Source organism: Nicotiana tabacum, chromosome 24, assembly GCF_000715075.1.
Source record: "Nicotiana tabacum cultivar K326 chromosome 24, ASM71507v2, whole genome shotgun sequence".
Lineage (NCBI taxonomy): Eukaryota > Viridiplantae > Streptophyta > Magnoliopsida > Solanales > Solanaceae > Nicotiana > Nicotiana tabacum.
Window position 1 is genome coordinate 82,452,144 of NC_134103.1, and position 20,930 is coordinate 82,473,073.

The 20,930-nt window shown below is 34.8% G+C and overlaps 1 non-coding gene across 1 annotated transcript; it reads right to left on the minus strand.

Annotated features, from left to right (window-relative positions):
• Positions 1 to 959: 959 nt before the first annotated feature.
• TRNAG-GCC (transfer RNA glycine (anticodon GCC)) lies at positions 960 to 1,030 on the minus strand. Its single transcript has one exon. It is a non-coding gene; the product is annotated as a tRNA-Gly (tRNA).
• Between the last annotated feature and the right edge of the window lie 19,900 nt (positions 1,031 to 20,930).

The following is a 20,930-nucleotide window of genomic DNA, read 5'->3' on the forward strand; positions in this document are numbered from 1 at the left end:
AACAGCTAAAAGCTTATTAAAATTATGAAGATTAACAAGTAGCAGGATCAAAAGTGTACATCACAAGTAGTTGAAGGTTATATATGCTTAACCATATATTACAATGCAAATTAAAAATTGTTGATATTTTGGATCTAAAAGTGTAAATGCATCATACTTTTATACGTAGTAATTTATTTATACCTTCTCAACAATTTGAATTTTTTATTCAAGTTTTAACTATAAGTGTTCGAAAATATTCTTTCTACCTACACAAGGTAGAGGTAAGGTTGTGTACTCTAATACTCTCTACCATTTCTAGATCTCACTCGTAAGATTATACTGGTATTTGTTGTTCTTTACAATATGCTTGTGCTAGATATGTGGTAATTTTATTCTTTAAAATAGAGATATCTATGTTGAACAAACTTTTGTTCTATATTTTAGGATTTGAATTATATATACCGATAGGTCAATATAATTAATCTTTTGTATTGGTTGTCTTGGCTGTCTGCCTTATTTCTCAAGTTATTAATTATACATAATTTCCAATTACATGTATTATATATTAAGTGATCCAATAATGTAAAACTCTATTACAATAATAGCGTATAGAAGTTAAACTCCACGTATTTGAGAACTGGTGTGCAGGTCAGTTTAAAATGAGACAACCCATATGCTCATGGAAAGTTAAAAACCAACAATAAAGGCCAGATTTTTTTTTTTCAAATTAAAGGATTATGATTAAATTCTAGCTAAATAAATTATGCAATATAGATTATTTCTTAATAGTTTTTTGTTTATGCCTAACGGGACTTGGTACTTAAATGGTAGTATATAACAATTTGTACTTGTACTTAACAGATGCTCTTTTGAACATCCATATTTTTAGGCTTGCGGTTGAGGATTGTCATGCTCTTTTATCAAGCTTGTAGATGAGACAAAAAAATAAAAGATGCAAAAGTATGGCCCAAACGGAATGCACCAGCCGGGAATCGAACCCGGGTCTGTACCGTGGCAGGGTACTATTCTACCACTAGACCACTGGTGCCTTTTGTTTTGACATGTATGCTTGTTTCTACATCTATTATTGAACATGGATTATTTTAGGTTACTGGTTTTCAGGAATTTTGTGCAGTTGTTCAATTGACAATTCCTAATTCTAGCAAGCCTAATATCTTTCATTTTCATTTCTTTTTTATGTCTATATTGCTTGGTTTTTCATTTTTATTGTGTGGCCTGTGACAGTAAGTAGCTAAACTATTGAGAACATAGTTTACTATGACTCTATTTATTGGTTTTGCTTAGCTGTGGTGTTTGTGCACTTATGGTGTCATTTGATGGAAACAGATGCTGGTTTTATCATTTCAAGCATTTATGAAAGAGCTTTGTTGTGTGTTTGCAAATTGCAATTATTCTGAGTTACTTATTATATTAATTATTCGTTAATTTTGCACATTTTTGTCTATTTTTAAGGTGAGTGTCCCCACTGAGAATAATAGAGTAGATTATTTGAAAAAGACCTTTGTGCTAATCTGCAACTTAAATGGGAAAAGTGATGTCAAGGCTACGGAGGTTTCTCTTTCATTCAGAAATACTAATAAAATTCATATTCAATGATAGAGCTTTATACTGAATCATGGGTCATGTGCCAAAGTAACTTTACAACTTGTAATGGAGGTGCAAAAATTAGTATTGAAAAATGAAGTAATTAGAAAATATTGAAGTGTTATAAAATACAGCTCAAAGTAACAATATAGAACAAGAAAAAACAAGTTAGGAGATATAGAGAGAAAGAGAGGAGAGATTCTTATTTCTTCTTTATTTTCCTATCTATTAAAAGGGCTTTATATAGGCATGAAAAGTGAAGAAAAATATGTCATTGAATATGTCATTAAGCATAGAAATATGTCATTGAATATGTCATTAATCATTTGAGAAGATCATGGAGGAAGAGTAGACATCTACCATAATTTGATTTTTCTTATAACACTCCCCCTTGGATGTCCATAGATAATATGCCTCGTTAAAACCTTATTAGGAAAAAAACCCTATGGGAAAAAAATCCTAATGAAGGAAAAAGAGTACACATATTTAGAAATACGCCTTTTGGTTGCCTCGTTAAAAACCTTGCAAGAAAAATTTAGTGGGACAAAACCTTGTAAGGGAAAAAGAGTATAACGTGTATTAACTCCCCCTGATGAGAGCATCAATTCACATACTTGAGCCTTCGCATCTCAATCATGTACACTAGTTTCTTGAAGGTTGACGTCGGTAGAGATTTGGTGAACAAATCAGTCATATTATCACTTGAACGGATCTGTTGCACATTGATATCACCATTCTTTTGAATATCATGTGTGAAAAATAACTTTGGTGAAATGTGCTTTATCCCATCCCCTTTTATGAATCCTCCTTTCAATTTGGCTATGCATGCTGCATTGTCTTCATACAAAATTGTGGGTAGTTTGTCACACTTCAAATCACATTTGTCTCAATAAGGTGTATTATAGACCTCAACCATACACATTCTCGACTTGCTTCATGAATAACAATTATCTCAGCATGATTAGATGAAATAGCCACGATTAATTGCTTAGTCGATCGCCAAGATATGGCAGTGCCTCCATATATAAACACATAGCATGTTTGAGATCGAGCCTTCTGTGGGTCAGATAAATACCCAGTATCGGCATGACCAACAAGATCGGGACTGCAATCATTGCCATAAAATAATCTCATATCAGTAGTCCCTTTTAAATACCGCAATATGTATTTGATTCCATTCTAGTGACTCCTTGTAGGAGCAGAGCTATATCTTGATAAGACATTAACTGAAAAATTTATGCCATATCTTGTAATGTTAGAAAGATATATTAGTGCATCAATTGAACTAAGATATGGTATTTCGAGACCAAGAAGCTCTTCATTATTTTTATGAGGTCGGAATGGATATTTTTTTATATCGAGTGATATCACAACCATTGGGGTACTCAATGGATGTGTTTTATCCATATAGAATCGTTTTACAATCTTTTTAGTGTATGGTGATTGATGGACAAAAATTTCATTTATCATATACTTAATTTGTAGACCAAGATAAAATTTTATCTTTCCAAGATCTTTCATTTTAAATTCTTTCTTTAAATAGTTTACTACTTTAGGAAGCTCCCTAGGAGTTCCAATGATATTTAAATCATCAACATACATGCGATTATAACAAATTTAGATCCATATCTTTTTATAAAGACACAAGGACAAATTGAATAATTTTTGTACCCTTCTTTCAACATGTACTCACTCAGGCGATTATGCCACATGCGTCCTGATTGTTTCAATCCGTATAAGGATTTTTGAAGCTTTATTTAATAAATTTCTTGGAAACCTTAATATGCTTCAGAACAATTTAAATCCTTCAATGATTTCCATTATACGCATGTCACATTTTTCTTGTATTGCCAGATTAAAATTTGAAATGATGACATCCACCACAGGAGAACATGTCTCTATATAATCAATGCCAGGATATTTACAAATCTTCTAGTGACATAAGTCGTCTTTATGTCTATCGGCTTGACCTTTTTTTTCGCACAAGAACACATTTATACCTCCACTGGATTTATACTTTCAGGTATTGGGACTATCCGTCCAACTTCATATTTTTCTGGTGAAATCAATTTTCATTGCGTATTTTTCATTTGGCCAATCATTTATCTGTCCAAATTTCATGACAGATTTGAGCTCAAGATCCTCGTCAATATTAATAATATTGAGCGCTACATTATACTAACAATATCATCGATGATCATTTTATATCGGTTTTACTATTACCCAATAAAGACATAACTTATTGAGATCTCTTTATCTTATTATTTTCAGGTACCCGAGTCTCTCCCATGGGGTCTTATGAAGTGTTATGTCGTGGTGCTGTTATAGAGCACTTGCCTCCTTATTATGACCATCTTGAACATTTTCTCATCTCCTTCTTCAAGGAGTTTTATCTTTGGAACCAATTAGTCTATTATGCTTCACGCATGCCATAGACTATATTCATTATGAACTTTATATTATTTGGAGAATTAGCAACTGAATATGACATTTAGATTTGGGTCAGCAAATATTCCTGGCAATTTTTTGCAAATGAATTATCACTTGAGCTTCAAGTTCACATTTTCTCATACGAGGATCTAGATGTACCCATAATAATTCATTACATGCATTACTTTTTCAGCTACCCATTTCTCCCCCTATTGTTGGGATCACCAACATATATCCCTAGCCTTATTTGGGGATCCATCTTTGTGCATTGTGGTGAAACAATTAAATCATATAACACATTCATATTTCTAAATGGAAATTAGTTGGTTCCTAACCCTAAACCGATTGTGATAGGGAGAACTGTAACGACCTGGCCGATCGTTTTGAGAATTTAAGTCTCGTTCGGCAGCATAAGACCCTGAGCAACTTCGTATTATGTATATTGACTTGTGTGTGTGGTCGAATTCAGTTACCGGATGATTCAGAGTGATTTGGGACACTTAGTCCCTAAAACGGAAGCTTAAGTCTTAGGATTTTTATCGTAGTTGGAACTGTGTGAAAACGACTCCAAAATAGAGTTTCATCGGTACTGTTAGCTACATTGGGTAATTTTGGACTTAGGAGCATGTCCGAACTGTTAATTTGAGGTCTGTAGCTTATTAAGGCTTGAAATGACGAAAGTCGATTTTTTGGAGATTTGGATCGGTAGTGAAATTTTTTATATCGAGGTCGGATTATGATTCCGGAAGTTGGAGTAGGTTTTTAATGTTGAATATGACTTGTGCGCAAAATTTGAGGTCATTCGGACGTGATTTGATAGGTTTCGGCATCGGTTGTAGGAATTTGAAGTTTCAAGTTCTTTAAGTTTGAATTGGAGGGTGATTCATGATTTTAGCGTTAGTTGATGTAATTTGAGGGCTAGACTAAGTTCGTATGGTATTTTAGGATTAGTTGGTATGTTTGGTTGAGGTTTTGGGGGTCTCGAGTGAGTTTCAGGTGCTTAAGGGATCAAAAGTTGGATTTGTGTTGTTGCTGAAGTCTTCAGGCATCTGGTATTTTCGCACCTGCGGTGGAGAGACCGCAGGTGAGGGATCGCACGTGCGGAGAGGCAAGCGCAGAAGCGAAAAAGTGGAGGAGTGTCAGGGGTCGCAGGTGCGAGTTAAATTCCGCATCTGGGATGCCCGCAGATGCGATGGAGCAATCGCAGGAGCGGTGAAGGACCGCAGAAGCGGACATGGTCCCACAGGTGCACACACGCAGGTGCGACCCTTGGATCGCAGAAGTGGACGCTGAGATTTGAGTGTAATCCACACCTGCGATGGGAATTCCGCAGGTGCGGTGATGCATATGCGAAGGCAGGTCCGCATATGTGGTTTAACTGGCAGAAAATGGGCCAAATCGAGGGTTTGATTCATTTCTTCATTTTTGGACTCGGGAGCTCGGGAATTGGTGATTTTTCGAGGGATTTTCAGAGGATGCTTTGGGGTAATGATTACTAACTCATTTTTTGTTGTTTTCCATTAATCTATAGTTGTTTTCTCCATTTAATCTATTTTTGATTAGCCTAATATAGTTGTATTTATGATATGTAATTATTTTTGCTAGATTTAGGCCATTCAGGAGTTGGATATCCGTGGAAAAGACATTGTGACCGATTGTTTGAACTTGGGTCGAAGTAAGTATCTTGCCTAACCTTGTGGGGGGGATTTTTCCCTTAGGATTTGAGTCTTCTATGTTGATTGTAGTCTATATACGCGAGGTGACAAGTGCGTGCTCAGACTTATTTGTGAAAAGTTGGTCTTTTAAGATTCTTAGGTCCTTATGTTCACTGAGTATGAAGTTGTTCTTGATATGATTAAGTTCATATTTACTAGTTTCACCTCTACATGTTTTAATTAGAATTAATTATTTTCAGGATTCACTCTTATTGCCTATTTGACTCTTATTTGACTTAACTAAAGATTTTACCTCATCTGTTCTCATGCTATCTTTTCATAATTATTTATTTTTATTTGGAATTATTATTATCTCATCCTATAATTTGATCACTCCTAATTGAGGTTATGATTATCTTTCCGCTGCTTATCCTTAATTGAATTGTTGAATATCCTTCGAAAATTCCTCAACCTTAAAAGAAGTTTTAGATATCCCACATCTTAGTCGACTTGTTTTATTTTAATTTATTTGACTCATGTTAGCTTCCCTGTTGTTGAAATGTATATTGTGGTACCGTTGCTACATATTAGTCTTTCCCTTATTGAGTTTTCTCTTTACGCCTAGCATTCTTTATTGTGGTTATTCTTTGTGAATTGGTTCTACCGTTTCTTGTGATTTAAAGTTCTTGAGTTGATTTACTTGTTGTACCTTGTATTATTGCCATTGTTGATGTTGTACTTGTTGCGGTGATGCACGAGATTTCTGTTGTGCTATTGTTACTATTGATAATTGCACATGCGGTGTGACAAAGCGGGATATGTATATATATGTGGGTTGCGCATGTGGCGAGATAAGGTGGGAACATTGTTATGAACGTGTGGCGAGACAAGGCGGGCACTTACTTTATTATTGCATACGTGGCAAGACAAGGTGGGTTGTGTCAGGGATTGAATTGTGATGATTTGTGGCCTGGGGGCATTCTTGTTGTTGATATTTGTGTAGTGGTATACGTACCTGTGTGAGCTTTCTCTTGTGAAAGCTATAAGAAAATATTCTACGTGTTGTCCGTTCTTTTTTTTCCTTATGATTATTTGCTAACATGGACTATGGTAGGACATTTGCACAAGCATACACGTAGTTAAGCACTCTTATCGGATAAGAGGTATTTTTAATATTGTTGAGCATAGATGCTCACCCTTGTTTACTTTACTTCTATGTAAGAATGGCTCTATTGGCACGTGAGCCGTCAATGCGGTTATGAGGTGTTATGAGGGCACATGATGCCAAGTGTTATGGTTCAGGTATTGAGACCTGTGAGTTGTGATTTGTCCGAGGTTCGGCACCTCGTGGAGTTGTTGACTAAAACCCGATGTAAAAGCATTTGTAGTCGCTGAGTTATTACTTGTCCTTGCTGTATTTGTGATTCCGGATTTAGGTTGTGCTCCATTCACTTGTCTGTGTCATTTTCATGATATTCCGTTGATACTTGTTGTTTTCTTCCTGGTTGCCATTACTGTATAGTGAGCCATATTGCATAGTGTTTATGTAGACATCATACTTCTGTTGTTCATATACTTATACCTGTTCAGTTTATTAGACCAGTAGGTGTCTTGACTGTTCCTCGTCACTACTCCACCGAGGTTAGTCTTGATACCTACTGGGCACGTTGTGGTGTGCTCATTCTACACTTCTGCACATTTTTGTGCAGATCCAGGTACTTGTTCGTTAGCTAGCTATGTGGACTGTTGCTGTGGAGATTCACAGTAAATCTGTTGCTGCATTCGCAGGCCTCGGAGTCACCTTCAAGTTTTCGTTTTGCACTGTTTATTTCTATTTTTGGACAATTGTATTTGGAGATTTTCTAGCAAACACTCTGTAGAGCTTATGACTTGTACTGCCGGTTTTGAGAATTGTAAGAGATTTCTATTTAAATTGTTAGATGTTATTTAAATAATGTTGTTGTTTCAATAAATGTTAGGCTTACATAGTCCCTAAGACTATGTGCCATCACGATACCAAACGGATGGAAAATTGGGTCGTGACAAGAACTTATTATAACTTGGCTAGATGCGTACAAATGTTATTGTATATTAAATAATACATCACATACCAAATTTTATTTTGGTAGTTTTGTTCTCATAACCAATGGTTTAGATATAATTGAAGGCATACAATTTCTGCTAAACCAACTTAAATTTAAACCAGTATTATCCAGATAAATCATCATAACTTATATTCTGGAACTGTGCTCTAATAATTTGAGCAATCAATCTTGCAAAAGCGAAACTGCAAGTTGATAACAAATGCACATGTAACCATAGAATAGATGCATCTATTAAAATCATATAATAGTAAATGGTTAACATGGCAGGTGACTGAGCCCATATATTTATCACCTTTTATTTGTTCCAGAAATCAAGGGATTCAATCCCAACCTTAACTGGTATATCATGAGAATAATCAGCACAAGGGAATTCTTGAAGAATCTTCTATTTCTTTAATATATGCCAATGTAATTCTCAATTAATTTTTCGTATCATAATTGAACCGGGATGGTCAACCGGTCATGCCAACTAATATTTGTTTCAGTAAACATCTAGTTTACTTGTGACATATGATTCCATCATCATGCTTATATTTGTGTAGTATAAATAGAAAAAAAATCGGGTAACCTTTCATATTTACCCGTTATGATTATAGAAATATGAAGATATTCAATATTCCTTTCATTTATAGTCTCAATATGCCAACCACTTTGACTTATACATTTGAAACTCAAAAAGTTTCTTTTGAGACTTTACATTATCAATATCGTGAATAATTTTTTTTATCCGGGTAGTAACAAATTAATTTTTCCGGAGCTCTTAATAATTTTTATACTATAAGATATTTTGTCACTCCATTCATATGGTAAATGTTTCATTCGCGGAGAAAATTATATTATAATAAATTATCATGGACAAAATCATCATAAGCAAAATCATTTCTTGTTTTAATTTTTCCTTTAATAACCTTTTATAAGGCACAACAAAATATATTTTTTTGGCGTATCACATGTACCCGATCAATGACATATTTATGTAACCACACAATAATATTTATTCTCTTTATTTTACTCAAACATCCTTTAGAAGTGAGTTGTGTGGTATTCATCTAATCATGCATTGCATGTCTTTATTCATTACTTTTATCACATATTGCCACATTCACCTTTAGAAATGGGTTTGCATTCTCAATGCTTATCAGAAGTCACATTCTCTTCAAGGAATGGATCATAATCAGCGGCGTGCTTTATTATTTTTCATACCAATTTGATGGTAAACATTGCCATCTTATTTTGAAGTTTGAGAACCCTTATTGTTCTCCTTTTATAATCATAGTGATGATTATTATTATTATTTTGATCTTTGGAACACCCACGTTCATTGTTCAACTACTTGTCTTCATTTAGACTTATTATGCGCCGCTATCACATTCACTTTAAAAATGGAACAAATCAAGTGGGACAATATTCATGTCTTTTCATGAAAAATATATTATTTTTCTTTAGTTGTCATTATATCATCAATATGGTATAGTGAGACTCAAACCCAATGTATTACCAATATAAAGGCATGTTAGGCCATAATGAATTGGGACTCAAACCCAACTCTTATTATCATGGAGCATCGGGACTTGATCCTGATGTCTTACCCTCATGGTGTATTGCGACTTGAACTCATTGAAGTTGATATCATTAATAGCAAAGGACAAAAATAATTTCAAATACAAAGGAAATTATTACCTCTTGAGTTAAACTTTTCATAATATCATTTGGATATAATTCTCAACAATAGACTTTCGTTTACTCAAATCAGCTAAGTAATTAGTGTCAAACAGATATATGAAAATACAAAACAATATTGAAAATTCACATGTGGTCTTTGCTGCAATAAGCTTACTCCAAAATAAAACTGATATGACCAGAACATTAAGAAAAAATTATGTATCAAACAGAATAATAGTACTACTAGTTACCATGCACTTTTGTGGAAACTAAGTATTATGCTCTCTAGAAAAATAAAAAGATATATCAGAACCTTTAAGTCAATCAGGGAATCAAAAAAATAGCGGACAAGTCTATGTCTACTATCTACTACTATATGATTTCCATATAGAAATGATTTTACATGTTAATTTGATAAGAACTATCATCAATGAAAAATTTGGTGTAGTATATACTTCTTGTACTAATATTTTATCTTATCAAAATAAAATAGTTACGAATATTATTATTATTATTATTATTATTATTATTATTATTATTATTATTATTATTATTATTATTATTATTATTATTATTATATTATATTTGACAGTAAACTAATGTATAATCATTATACTAGGCATACTAAAATCGTATTATAAGGTAAAACCATAAGCATACATAATAAAGTACAATTTTAATTTTATAGATTATTTAGTATAACGCATGCCACCTATTATTTAGTTCATGAAAATTTAACAAGGTGACATCCTTAGCAGCCACATAAATACTGGTTTTCTAATAACCAGACCATTGCTTATTCTAAATAGTGGTACAAACTTATCTGGTTTAAAGCTCGGACTTGTTGTTGTAGGAGAAAGATGTGTCTGTAATATTACATACCTTTATGAATAAAATCTGGATAATTTTGACAATAGATCATCGAGATATACCTTATCAGAAGTGGAATTCAACCTTGAGGTCAGAGACTTCGTGCTGATAACGTGTTAGAAAATATAGCTCAAAGTAACAATATAGAACAAGAAAAAACAAGCTAAGAGATATAGAGAGAAAGAGAGGAGAGACCTTTATAGAGACATGAAAAGTGAAGAAAAATATGTCATTGAATATGTCATTAAGCATAGAAATATGTCATTGAATATGTCATTAAACATTTGAGAAGATTATGGAGGAAGAGTGGACATCCACCATAATTTGATTTTTCTTATAACACGAAGATGTTTGTTTGTTCATGCATACTTGGGTGGATTCCACACTTCTCTTCTCTTACGCTGTTAAACTTATTTGCAACCTCAAATTTTGCTCCTTTAGCATATAATACTTCATTATAGTGTATTACCATCCATTATTTTAGAGTTTTCACTATTTTTGTCATTTGAAGACTACAAATTATTGAGTATCTAAATGAAATTGGAAAAATATGGCATAATTGGTATAAAAGGGCAGGTGTGGGCATAGTTTGGACAAACCCGAAATCCGAATTGTTTGGATTTTTGGTTTGAATTTTCGGATTATGGATTTGATTTCGGATTTAATTTTTGTATTTTTTGAATTTCGGATTGGATATTGGATTTGGTACTTCAGATTTTTGGATATCCAAAAATCCGAAATTTTATACTAATATTTAGTCCATTATTCATATGCCAATAGTAACAAGTCCAATATCCTAACCATTAGACATAATCTCATATATTCAATACTAATTACTAAGTTAATATCAGAATACTTTCTATTTGGACATAATTTTACTATTGCTACATATTATCGGTCTTACTAATGTCTTTGTTGTATTTCTTTGATGATAATTTCATTACTTAAGTACTTTATTTGGGTGATTGCGATGAAATGAGGAACTTTTTAAGCAATTTAACATGAATACTTCATTTGGATGTTCATTATCGTAGAAAGAAGAAACATCTCAACTTATAAGCTCAAATACGAAAATCCAAAATATCCAAACCGATTAATGTGAATCCAAACTTAAAAAATCTGATCCAATCCGAGTTTATTTGGATTGGACTTGGATTGTCATTTCTTCAATCCGAAAATCGAAAATCTAAACTAAAATTTTTATATCCAATCCGAATTGCCCGAACGCCCACCCTATAAAAGGGTCTATATAACCGGCTCAACTAGCTTGAAATTGAGATATGCTTGTTGTTATTAGAGTATTACGTAAACCAAATAGAGAAAAGCAACTGTTAAAGCTTTTCACCGTTAGTAGAATTGGATTACCATCAACAGCTAGAATCACTCAGTTCTACTTAATTAAATAATCAATACTGCAGATTAATGTTCTTGATAATCATTATGGACCACATTTTGCAAAAGGATGGCAACAGTTGGTTTAATCAGAAAGATTTGAATAACAGGCACATATATTTACTATTTCTACCAGTGTTAGCTAGCATCATAACAGAGACCTTTTGCATCTAATGTTTCTGTTGATCTTGTTTTGGTATGTTACCAAGTATATTTGCGTATAAGAAATATCTTCCTCAATCTTCCTCTAGTCTTTTTTCTTCTTCTAAAGAAATACTCAAAGGGCCGTTCATATGGACTTACGAATTTTCGGGCAAATCTGAATCAGTCAAAAAAATTCTATAAAATCAGCAATGAGTTCGAAACGCCATAAAATTTACCTGAAAGTCATGTCGAAACAATGAGTATTGGTCACTAGGCCGTTCCCTAAAGACCTATAAAATTTCATGCAGAACGGAATCCGTCAAAAAAATTGGGGTATTATCATTTTTAGCCTGCACCAGAAACTATTTACATATGGTAGCCAAAAAAAAATATAAAATTTGTGTGTATATATATATATATATATATATATATATACACACAAAAATCAGCATGCTATTATTTTGTATACAGAAAATATACAAAATTTATACATTTTTTTGCTATTATTTTTGCAGCGGCTACATAGTGTCATTTTTCCAAAAATATTGTACAAAATCAGCATGTAATATTACACATGAAAAAGCGGATATAATCACACATCTGTATCGCATGGCTATGAAACACCATAAAAATGAACCTGAAAGTCACGGTGAAACAATGGACATGAGATAAGATATTAACAAAAGAAAATGTTAAACTTCAAGCCTAGAGAACTTTTAGAGACGGTTTGGAAAGCCAGGTATGAATTGGATTTAGGTGTAATTGAGTATAATTGCACAATTTGGCATGTTTGTCTGACCAAGTAATTACTTGATCAATATGAGATTGGGTGTAATTATAAGATGTAATTATAAGATGTATATATAGCTTATCGAATATAACTTTTATATATATATATATATACTATATATACATCTTATATCGATATACTATATATACATCTTATATACTATATATATTCGATATTAAATATTGAATATTAAAATTTAGGATGTTAAATAAAATTTAGGTCAGAATTCTATAATAAAATTTACAAAGCATTACCTTAGATATTTTTTTTAACATCCTTTTGTCTCTAATATCTATTTAATATTTTAAAAAAAAATATGTTGGGCCCACTTAGCCCGCGGGCCGGGACCGTTTAGCCGGGGACCAAACGGTCTCGGTCCCTACAAAAAGCCCGTTTAATTTGGGATCGGCCTGGGACCGTTTGGACCGGTCCACTTGGCCCGTTTAGGTCCGGGACCAGCCCACTTACTAGCCCTACTCCATTCAATGGAGTCCATTCCTTTACCTCCTCATATCCTTTCTTATTTGGCCAAACACTGCATTAACATAACCACATGCTGCATTCCGTGGTCTCCTCTAGAGTTCTTAGATTGCTGAAAGCAAAATTCCCCTTTCTTCTACTGTCAATTCTTCTTCTTTATACGTGAACATATGGACATAAAAGCAAAATACATAAAAATGATTATAACTTTTCTCTTTTGCTACACCTCTATCACCTCAATATATGTCGTCATTAGATTCCAAAAAGTTTTACAAAATATCGCTTAACAGTTAACAGCCTAAGGGGTCATTTGGTATGCGGGTTTGTCACGCCCCAAACTGGGGTGGGACGTGATTGTCACTCAACCCTTACTACTCGTTGAGTGAACCCTGTACTATTTGTATCAAACTTCAAGGTTAATAGCAAAGAAACTAACATACTTAAATATTAATTCTAATCAAATTGCAGTTCTTAAACTGACTCATAAAATATAATAAATAAAGGATAAATCTCAAATATATTTTAATACTGACTCACTAGCAAGTCATGAGCCCTTAGAATCTGAAAAACAAAATTTAAAATACATAGCCTACGGGGGCATCCCCCAGAAATAAAATAAACGTAAAAAAAAAGTTAAAAATAATAGTCTGAAAATGGTCCGCTACCGTTGGGATGAATCAACGGAGTCTGTAAACTGAATCTAGAATATCTCCTCTAGCCACGTGCCTCGTTACCTGCCTCCTCAATACCTGCCACATGACGTAGCAGACCCAAATGGGCTAAGTAACACCAAAGGTTACCCAGTAAGTCTCATAGGCTACCTCCTAAAAAGACGGAGCGAGACCCTCTGGAAAATATAAGAAAGAAAAGGGATATACGAAAAATCATATAAATCATATAAAATTTTACAATCAAGTAATAATCTGGAAACTGAAACTGTAAGCTAAAACTGAAGCTTAACGTAGAAATTGATCCCATAACTGATATCTGAAATAGAATCTGAGTTATATATATTTTAAGATATAACTTTGCATAATGGCCCTGCGTACGTGAGCATCTGGGAACACGTACGGGGGAGTGTCGGCTTATCTCCCCAACAAACAGTTGGCACATGCGAGCGTGGAGTATGTAACCCTGACATCATGGCACTCACGCTGGGGGAGGTTGGCCACTTCTCCCTACTGAATGTGAATATCACAATTAAAGGCACATAATAATTGGTAATACATATAAGCATGTATTCATGTCACATATACTGTCGTACTGAATAAGAATAAGTGAACTGAGTATTGGATCACGAGAAGACAAGACTTATCTTTAGCTAACATATGGAGCACAAGGGTTATAATGGAATTCCCTACTAGGAAAGTAAACATCAACTCACCTTAAAACTTTAGCTACAATTCGTCTCTTCAAGTTTTTCGAGTATTTGACAACGCAAAATCTATAATAATAGGCTTAACCATGTCAATTCATAAACTATTAAGTCTTACTTGTTGTTATTTAGCTATAAATCTAGAAACTCTCACCTCACTGATTCAAGTAAAGTTTTCAACTAAATATTTTCATTCTTCCACAAAGGTATATAGATGACATGGCCATGAATTCAAGTAAATTGATTTTACAAAAAGATAAAGTGACCTCGTTATAAATTCTTGGTTCTAGACCCATAACATCAATTATGTGTTCTATAATTAAATACTAGATATAGAAAAATCTCTCACTTAACTTTGGCACTAACTAAAAGATAAACTTTTATCATATGGCCATTCAAAGAAAACTTCTCTGCCATGACTAGAAAATATGAACCTCAAAAGCTCTATCAATTTATTTCAATGAATATTAAACTTACGTATAAAAATAATTTCATAGAATGAGAACGTAAAGGATTTTAACTAAATTTTCACCTAGCGATAATAACCAAAAAAAATTTGGAAGAATTGAATACCTGGATTTCGAGAATGGCAAATTGCAAAACCTTGAATTTTTTTTATAGCTTTCTATGTTCTCTGTGTTGCCTAACTCCTAAAGCAATTAAATTGCTTTGGTTTTCTTGCTAAAACCTCATTTTTCCTCTTTATTTTTTCAGAAAAAAACTTTTACCAACCCTTCTCGCGGAAATAAAACTTTTACCACTCTAATTCCCTTAGGCTTCGGTCCCACTAAGTCTCTTTTTCTTTTTCTCTTTTTGCTTTTTAATCATTGTAGTTGCTACTTGCTATTATTAAGCAATATGTATTTAAAAGCTAGCGAAATTGGGTATTACATTCTCTCCCCCTTAGAAATATTCATCCTCAAATGTCCTATCACAGTTATTCTTGAGTATAAAGAAAGATCTTAGGCCTTATGCCACTCTCACTATCTCTTAGGACCTCAACATTTGGCTAACTCCTAAAATTTTCAAAAATTTTGACAGAGTTTCCTTTGTAACTGGAGTTATCCCAAAATTTTCAACTTGTTAAAGCCAATCGAACAATAACACTTTGTACCTCCAGCTACTCAATCCAATAATATACAACATCAAGGCATACCCATTTATCCGCCAAAGCCATTTTACATCATTATAAGTACAAATATCACATAACTTGACAATCTAAATATTTTAAAGCTTAAATTGAATGTACTTGAAATCTCGAACAAATAAGGATACTTTTTCTTCATGACTTCCTCGGGCTCCCACGTAGCTTTCTCAGCTGAGTGATTACTCCATATTACTTTCACCTAAGCAACGTCTTTGGTTCGAAGTCTACGAACCTGCCTGTCTACTATAGTTACAGGGACCTCCTCATATGTCAGAGTATCATTTACCTCTATCTCCTGTCTATCAAGTACATGACTCGGGTCGTGAAAGTACTGTCTCAGCATGGACACATGAAAAACTGGATGCACAGAAGATAACTCTAGAGGTAAAGCTCGTCGATACGCCACAAGCCCAATCCTTTTAAGAATTGGATAAGGCCCTATATATCTTGGGCTAAGCTTCCCTTTTCTACCAAACCTCATGATACCCTTCATTAGAGACACCTTTAAAAATACATAGTCACCCTCTTTGAACTCAAGATCACGACGTCTTATATCAAAGTATGACTTTTGTCGACTTTGAGCTGTTTTAAGTCATTCATGAATAAGTTTTACTTTTTTTAAGGCATCCTGTACTATGTTTGGCCCAATAAGCTTCGTTTCACCTATCTCAAATCACCCTACAGGCGAACGACATCGCCTCCCATAAAGGGCCTCGAATGGGGCCATCTGAATGCTTGCTTGATAACTGTTATTATATGCAAACTCAATCAAAGGTAGATGATCATCCCATTTTCCTTTTAAATCAAGAACACATGCTCGTAACATATCTTCCAAAGTCTGAATTGTCCTTTCGGCATGTCCGTCCGTTTGAGGGTGAAAAGCTGTACTCAGATTAACTCGGGTACCGAGACCTTCCTAAAAACTCTGCCAGAACTGGGCAGTAAACTGTGCACCCTTGTCAGAAACAATAGACATGGGAGAACCATGCAACTGAACAATCTCATTTATGTATAATGATGCATAGTGGGGTATCGCATAGGTTGTTTTGACTGGCAAAAAGTGAGCTGACTTAGTGAGTCGGTCTACTATGACCCAAATGGAGTCATGTTTCTTAAAAATTCGCGGCAAGCCAATCACAAAATCCATATTTATTCGTTCATATTTCCATTTTGGTATTTCAATGACTTGAGCTAAGCCACCTGGCTTCTGGTGTTCAGCTTTTACTTGCTGACAGTTAAGGCATCGTGATACATAATCTGTGTCACACCTCCTTTTTCTCGAGGGGATAAGGGATATGGAGTTTTTCCAATTTAAGTGACATTATTCGAAATAGGATTATTTAATTAATCAGAGTCGCCACTTGGGATAATTTATGGTGTTCCAAGTCACCGGTTTATTTTAGAATCCCAAATCGAGAAAATTGACTCTATTTTATGGTCCGCGAATACAGAAGACCGGGTAAGAAATTCTGTTAATCCGAGAAAAGGTATTAGGCATTCCCGAGTTTCGTGGTTTTAGCACGGTCGCTCAATTATTAATAATTGGCTTAATTATCTAATTTTATTATATGTTTAAAATCTATTGTGTATTTTTACCTTTTAAACCGCTTTTAGTATTTATGAAATTTGTTTGAACAAGTCGCGATATCGCACACCCGTTTATTTTTGTACATATTGCGAATCGCGCCACGTGAAACGCACCCGCGATATATAACATGTTTATTATTATTATTTGAAGTTATGGTCGAGTCACGTGAAACACACACTCGAGTTGGGGTTTAGGTATCGTGACCATGCCACGGGAATCGTACCCATGACCACGATGATTTATTATTAATCGCGCCTAAAGTAAACTATGAATGTATATTAATTATTTTCCTAAATCTAATTTGAAATTGTTGTGAGGCCATGACTTATGGATATAAAATTGACGTGAGGGTCAATAAATATATTAGCTATTTAAAGTGCTACTTTAACGAACAGCTGGTTCTCAAATGATTAAACATAACTGAATTGCTATTTGAAGTGAAAACCCAAAATCCCATAACAATGATACAACAACCAAACAGCAAACACATAAAAACCCAAATTCAACTTTATTACAAAAATCAAACTTTCAACAAAAATACCACAACTTTGAATCAAAATTATATATACATGCAGAAATACACACAAATAGAGACAAACCCCCATATGCATATAACATTAAACCAACAACGATTTAGGAGTGGACATTTCAATTGAAGGATCTCTAACCCTTTTTGTTGCGTACAAAAATTTGAGCTTCAGCTATGAAAACTGACGCCAACAATGACGTTCCAACCAAGATCGCTGACCTGAGCTCGAGCAATGACCTCGACTCGTCCTCAATCTCAAACTCGCCTAAAGCCTGTGTTCTAATGGTGTTTTGGGAGCTAGTTTTGAGTATTGAAAGGCAGATTCAACTGAGTTCCCAGTTGACTTTCAGACGCGTGTTGGCTGATTTTCACATTGATTTCTGTGATAACTCAAAAGTTCATCTTATATTTTAGAACTCGAATCTACGCTCTTAAGCTTTAAAAATCTTATTTTTACCCCCTCGATTTGCGTGCACATTCCGGACAGGTTTCCGGAAAGCTTTTATATTGAAAACTAATAAAAATAAGAATTTTTACTTTAAAAGTTGATTTTAGTTGATTTCGGTCAATATTTTTGGTAAACAGACCCGGATCCATGTTTTGACGGTCCCTGTGGGTCCGTAACAAATTATGGGACCTGGGCGTATGCCCTAAATCGAATTCGGTGGTCCCTAGCTCAAGTTATGAATTTTTGATGAAAATTAAAAGTCTGAAAATTAATTGTTTTTAAGAATTGGTTGATGTTTGACATTGTTAGTGCCAGGTCCATATTCTGGTTTCGGAGCCCGGTACAGGTTCATTATGATATTTAAGACTTGTCTGTGAAATTTGGTGAGAAACGGAGTTGATTTGATATGATTTGGACTTCCAGTTGAGAACATAGAAATTTTAAAGTGTTCTTGAGAATTTCATTTGATTTGGTGCTAAATTCGTAGTTCTAGGTGTTATTTTGGCGATTTGATCACGCGAGTATATTCGTATGATGTTTTTAGACTTGTGTGCATGTTTGATTTGGAAATCTAGTATTTTGCTGCAGCGGGTGTTCTGGCATGTCCTTCTTCGCGTTCGCGAAGGTACTTTCGCGAATGCGAAGAGTAAATTGGGCAGCTGAAGATTTATTCTTCGCGAACGCGAAGGCTTGGTCGCGAACGCGAAGCGATGGGGGCGTTGCCCTTCGCGAACGCGATAAGCCCATCGCGAACACGTAGTGTTAGGCATTGGGGAGGGGGAGTCAGTCGTTCCTTCATCGCGAACGCGAGCAATGCCTCGCGAACACGAAGGCCAGGGGGGAGTAACCATCACGAACGCGAGTTGGGTCTCGCGAACGCGAAGGCTTGGCAGCCAGTACCCTTCGCGAACGCGGCAGTGCTCTCGCGAACGCGATGAACACTGTCGCCCAGCACTTAACAAAATCCAAAAAGGGGATTTTAGCCAAAAATTTATTTTCTCAAAAACCAAACGGTGAGAGGCATTTTTTCAAGAGACATTTCTTCCCCAAGTTATTGAGAAGTGATTCTAAATCATTTTCTTTCAATTACCCATTACATTTCTTGAATTTTCAACCTAAACTCTAGAGTTTTCATGGTAGAATTAGGGGTTAGGGTAGAAACTAGAAATTTCGGAAACTTGGGGATTTAGACCTCAATTTGAGGTCGGATTCCAAAACCAATTATATATTCGGGCTCGGAGATGAATGGGTAAATGGATTTTGGTCCGAACCTCGGGTTTTGACCAAGCGGACCCGAGGTCGATTTTTTGACTTTTTGGAGGAAAATTTGAGAAATTTAATTTATGCAATATAATTGATTCCTTTAGCAATATTTGATATTATTGAGTCATTTTTGAATAGATACGGGTGGTTTGGAGGTGAATTCTAAAGGAAAAATTGTGATTGAGAATTAAGTGGCCTTCAGAGCGAGGTAAATGTTATGTCTAACCCTGACTTAAGGGAATTAGGAACCTTAGATTACTTGCTAAGTAAAATTCATGTGAGTGGCGTATATGTGAGGCGACGAGTACTTTGGCGCCGCCAATTTACCTGTTTTTCATGTTTCTCTGTTTTCTTATATTGTCTCATTCCTATGCCTAATTGCTACGTGTTATACTAGTGTTGTTCAATTTATCGTTCTTATCATGTTTACGGATTTTCTGGTGATAATTGAGTTTTTATTGCAAAGTTGAGATTGATATTATGGAACCAAATGTTGAAGTAAGGTTTGCACTTATTATTCTATTTCCCTGTTATTATTTATGCATTGCATTATGATAAGGGAGAGTGTTAATGCACGAAGGGTGATGCCGTGCCTATATTGTGAGTGTTAATGCACGAAGGGTGATGCCGTGCCATATTGTGAGTGTTAATGCACGAAGGGTGATGTCGTGCCATGATATGAGAGTTAATGCACGAAGGGTGATGCCGTGCCGTTTTTATTAATTTTATGGTGAGATTGAGAGTAAAAGCACGAAGGGTGATGCCGTGCATTTTTCCTTACTGTATTCACTATTCCTGTTGATTCATGGTATATTGACTGCTCCTGTGATTATTCTGTTGTAGTTCTTTATCTTGTATTCCCTTCGGTATATTCCCCTCCCGACATTTTCTATTTAGTTCTTTATTTCTGTTATTTGTATATACATTGTTAAATTGTACAGGTTGATTTGTAGGTGCCTTGCCTTAGCCTCGTCACTACTTCATTGAGGTTAGGCTCGACAATTACCAGTACATGGGGTCAGTTGTACTGATACTGCACTCTGCATTTTCTGTGCAGATTTTGATACCGGCTCAGGTTGATCGAGATTTTTGCTATTGGTCCGCTGTCCGGAGACTCAAGGTAGATCTGTCGGTGTTTACAGACTATTACTTGTAGCAAATTCTAGAATGCTCGTGAATTGTGACTCAAGATCCGGGTGGTAGTAATTAATACAGTTTTATGATATTCCGCACTTATTATATTTTATCTTAGTTAATTATTATTAATTACTGAATGGGAATAAGGAATTGGTTTAATGATTCTCTAACGTTGACTTGCCTAACAAGTGAAATGTTAGGCGCCATCACGGTCCCGTTAGTCAGAAATTTCTGGTCGTGACAGTTGGTATCAGAGCACTAGGTTGCCTAGGTCTCATGATTCACGAGCAAGCTTAGTAGAGTCTGGAGGATCGGTACGGAGACGTCT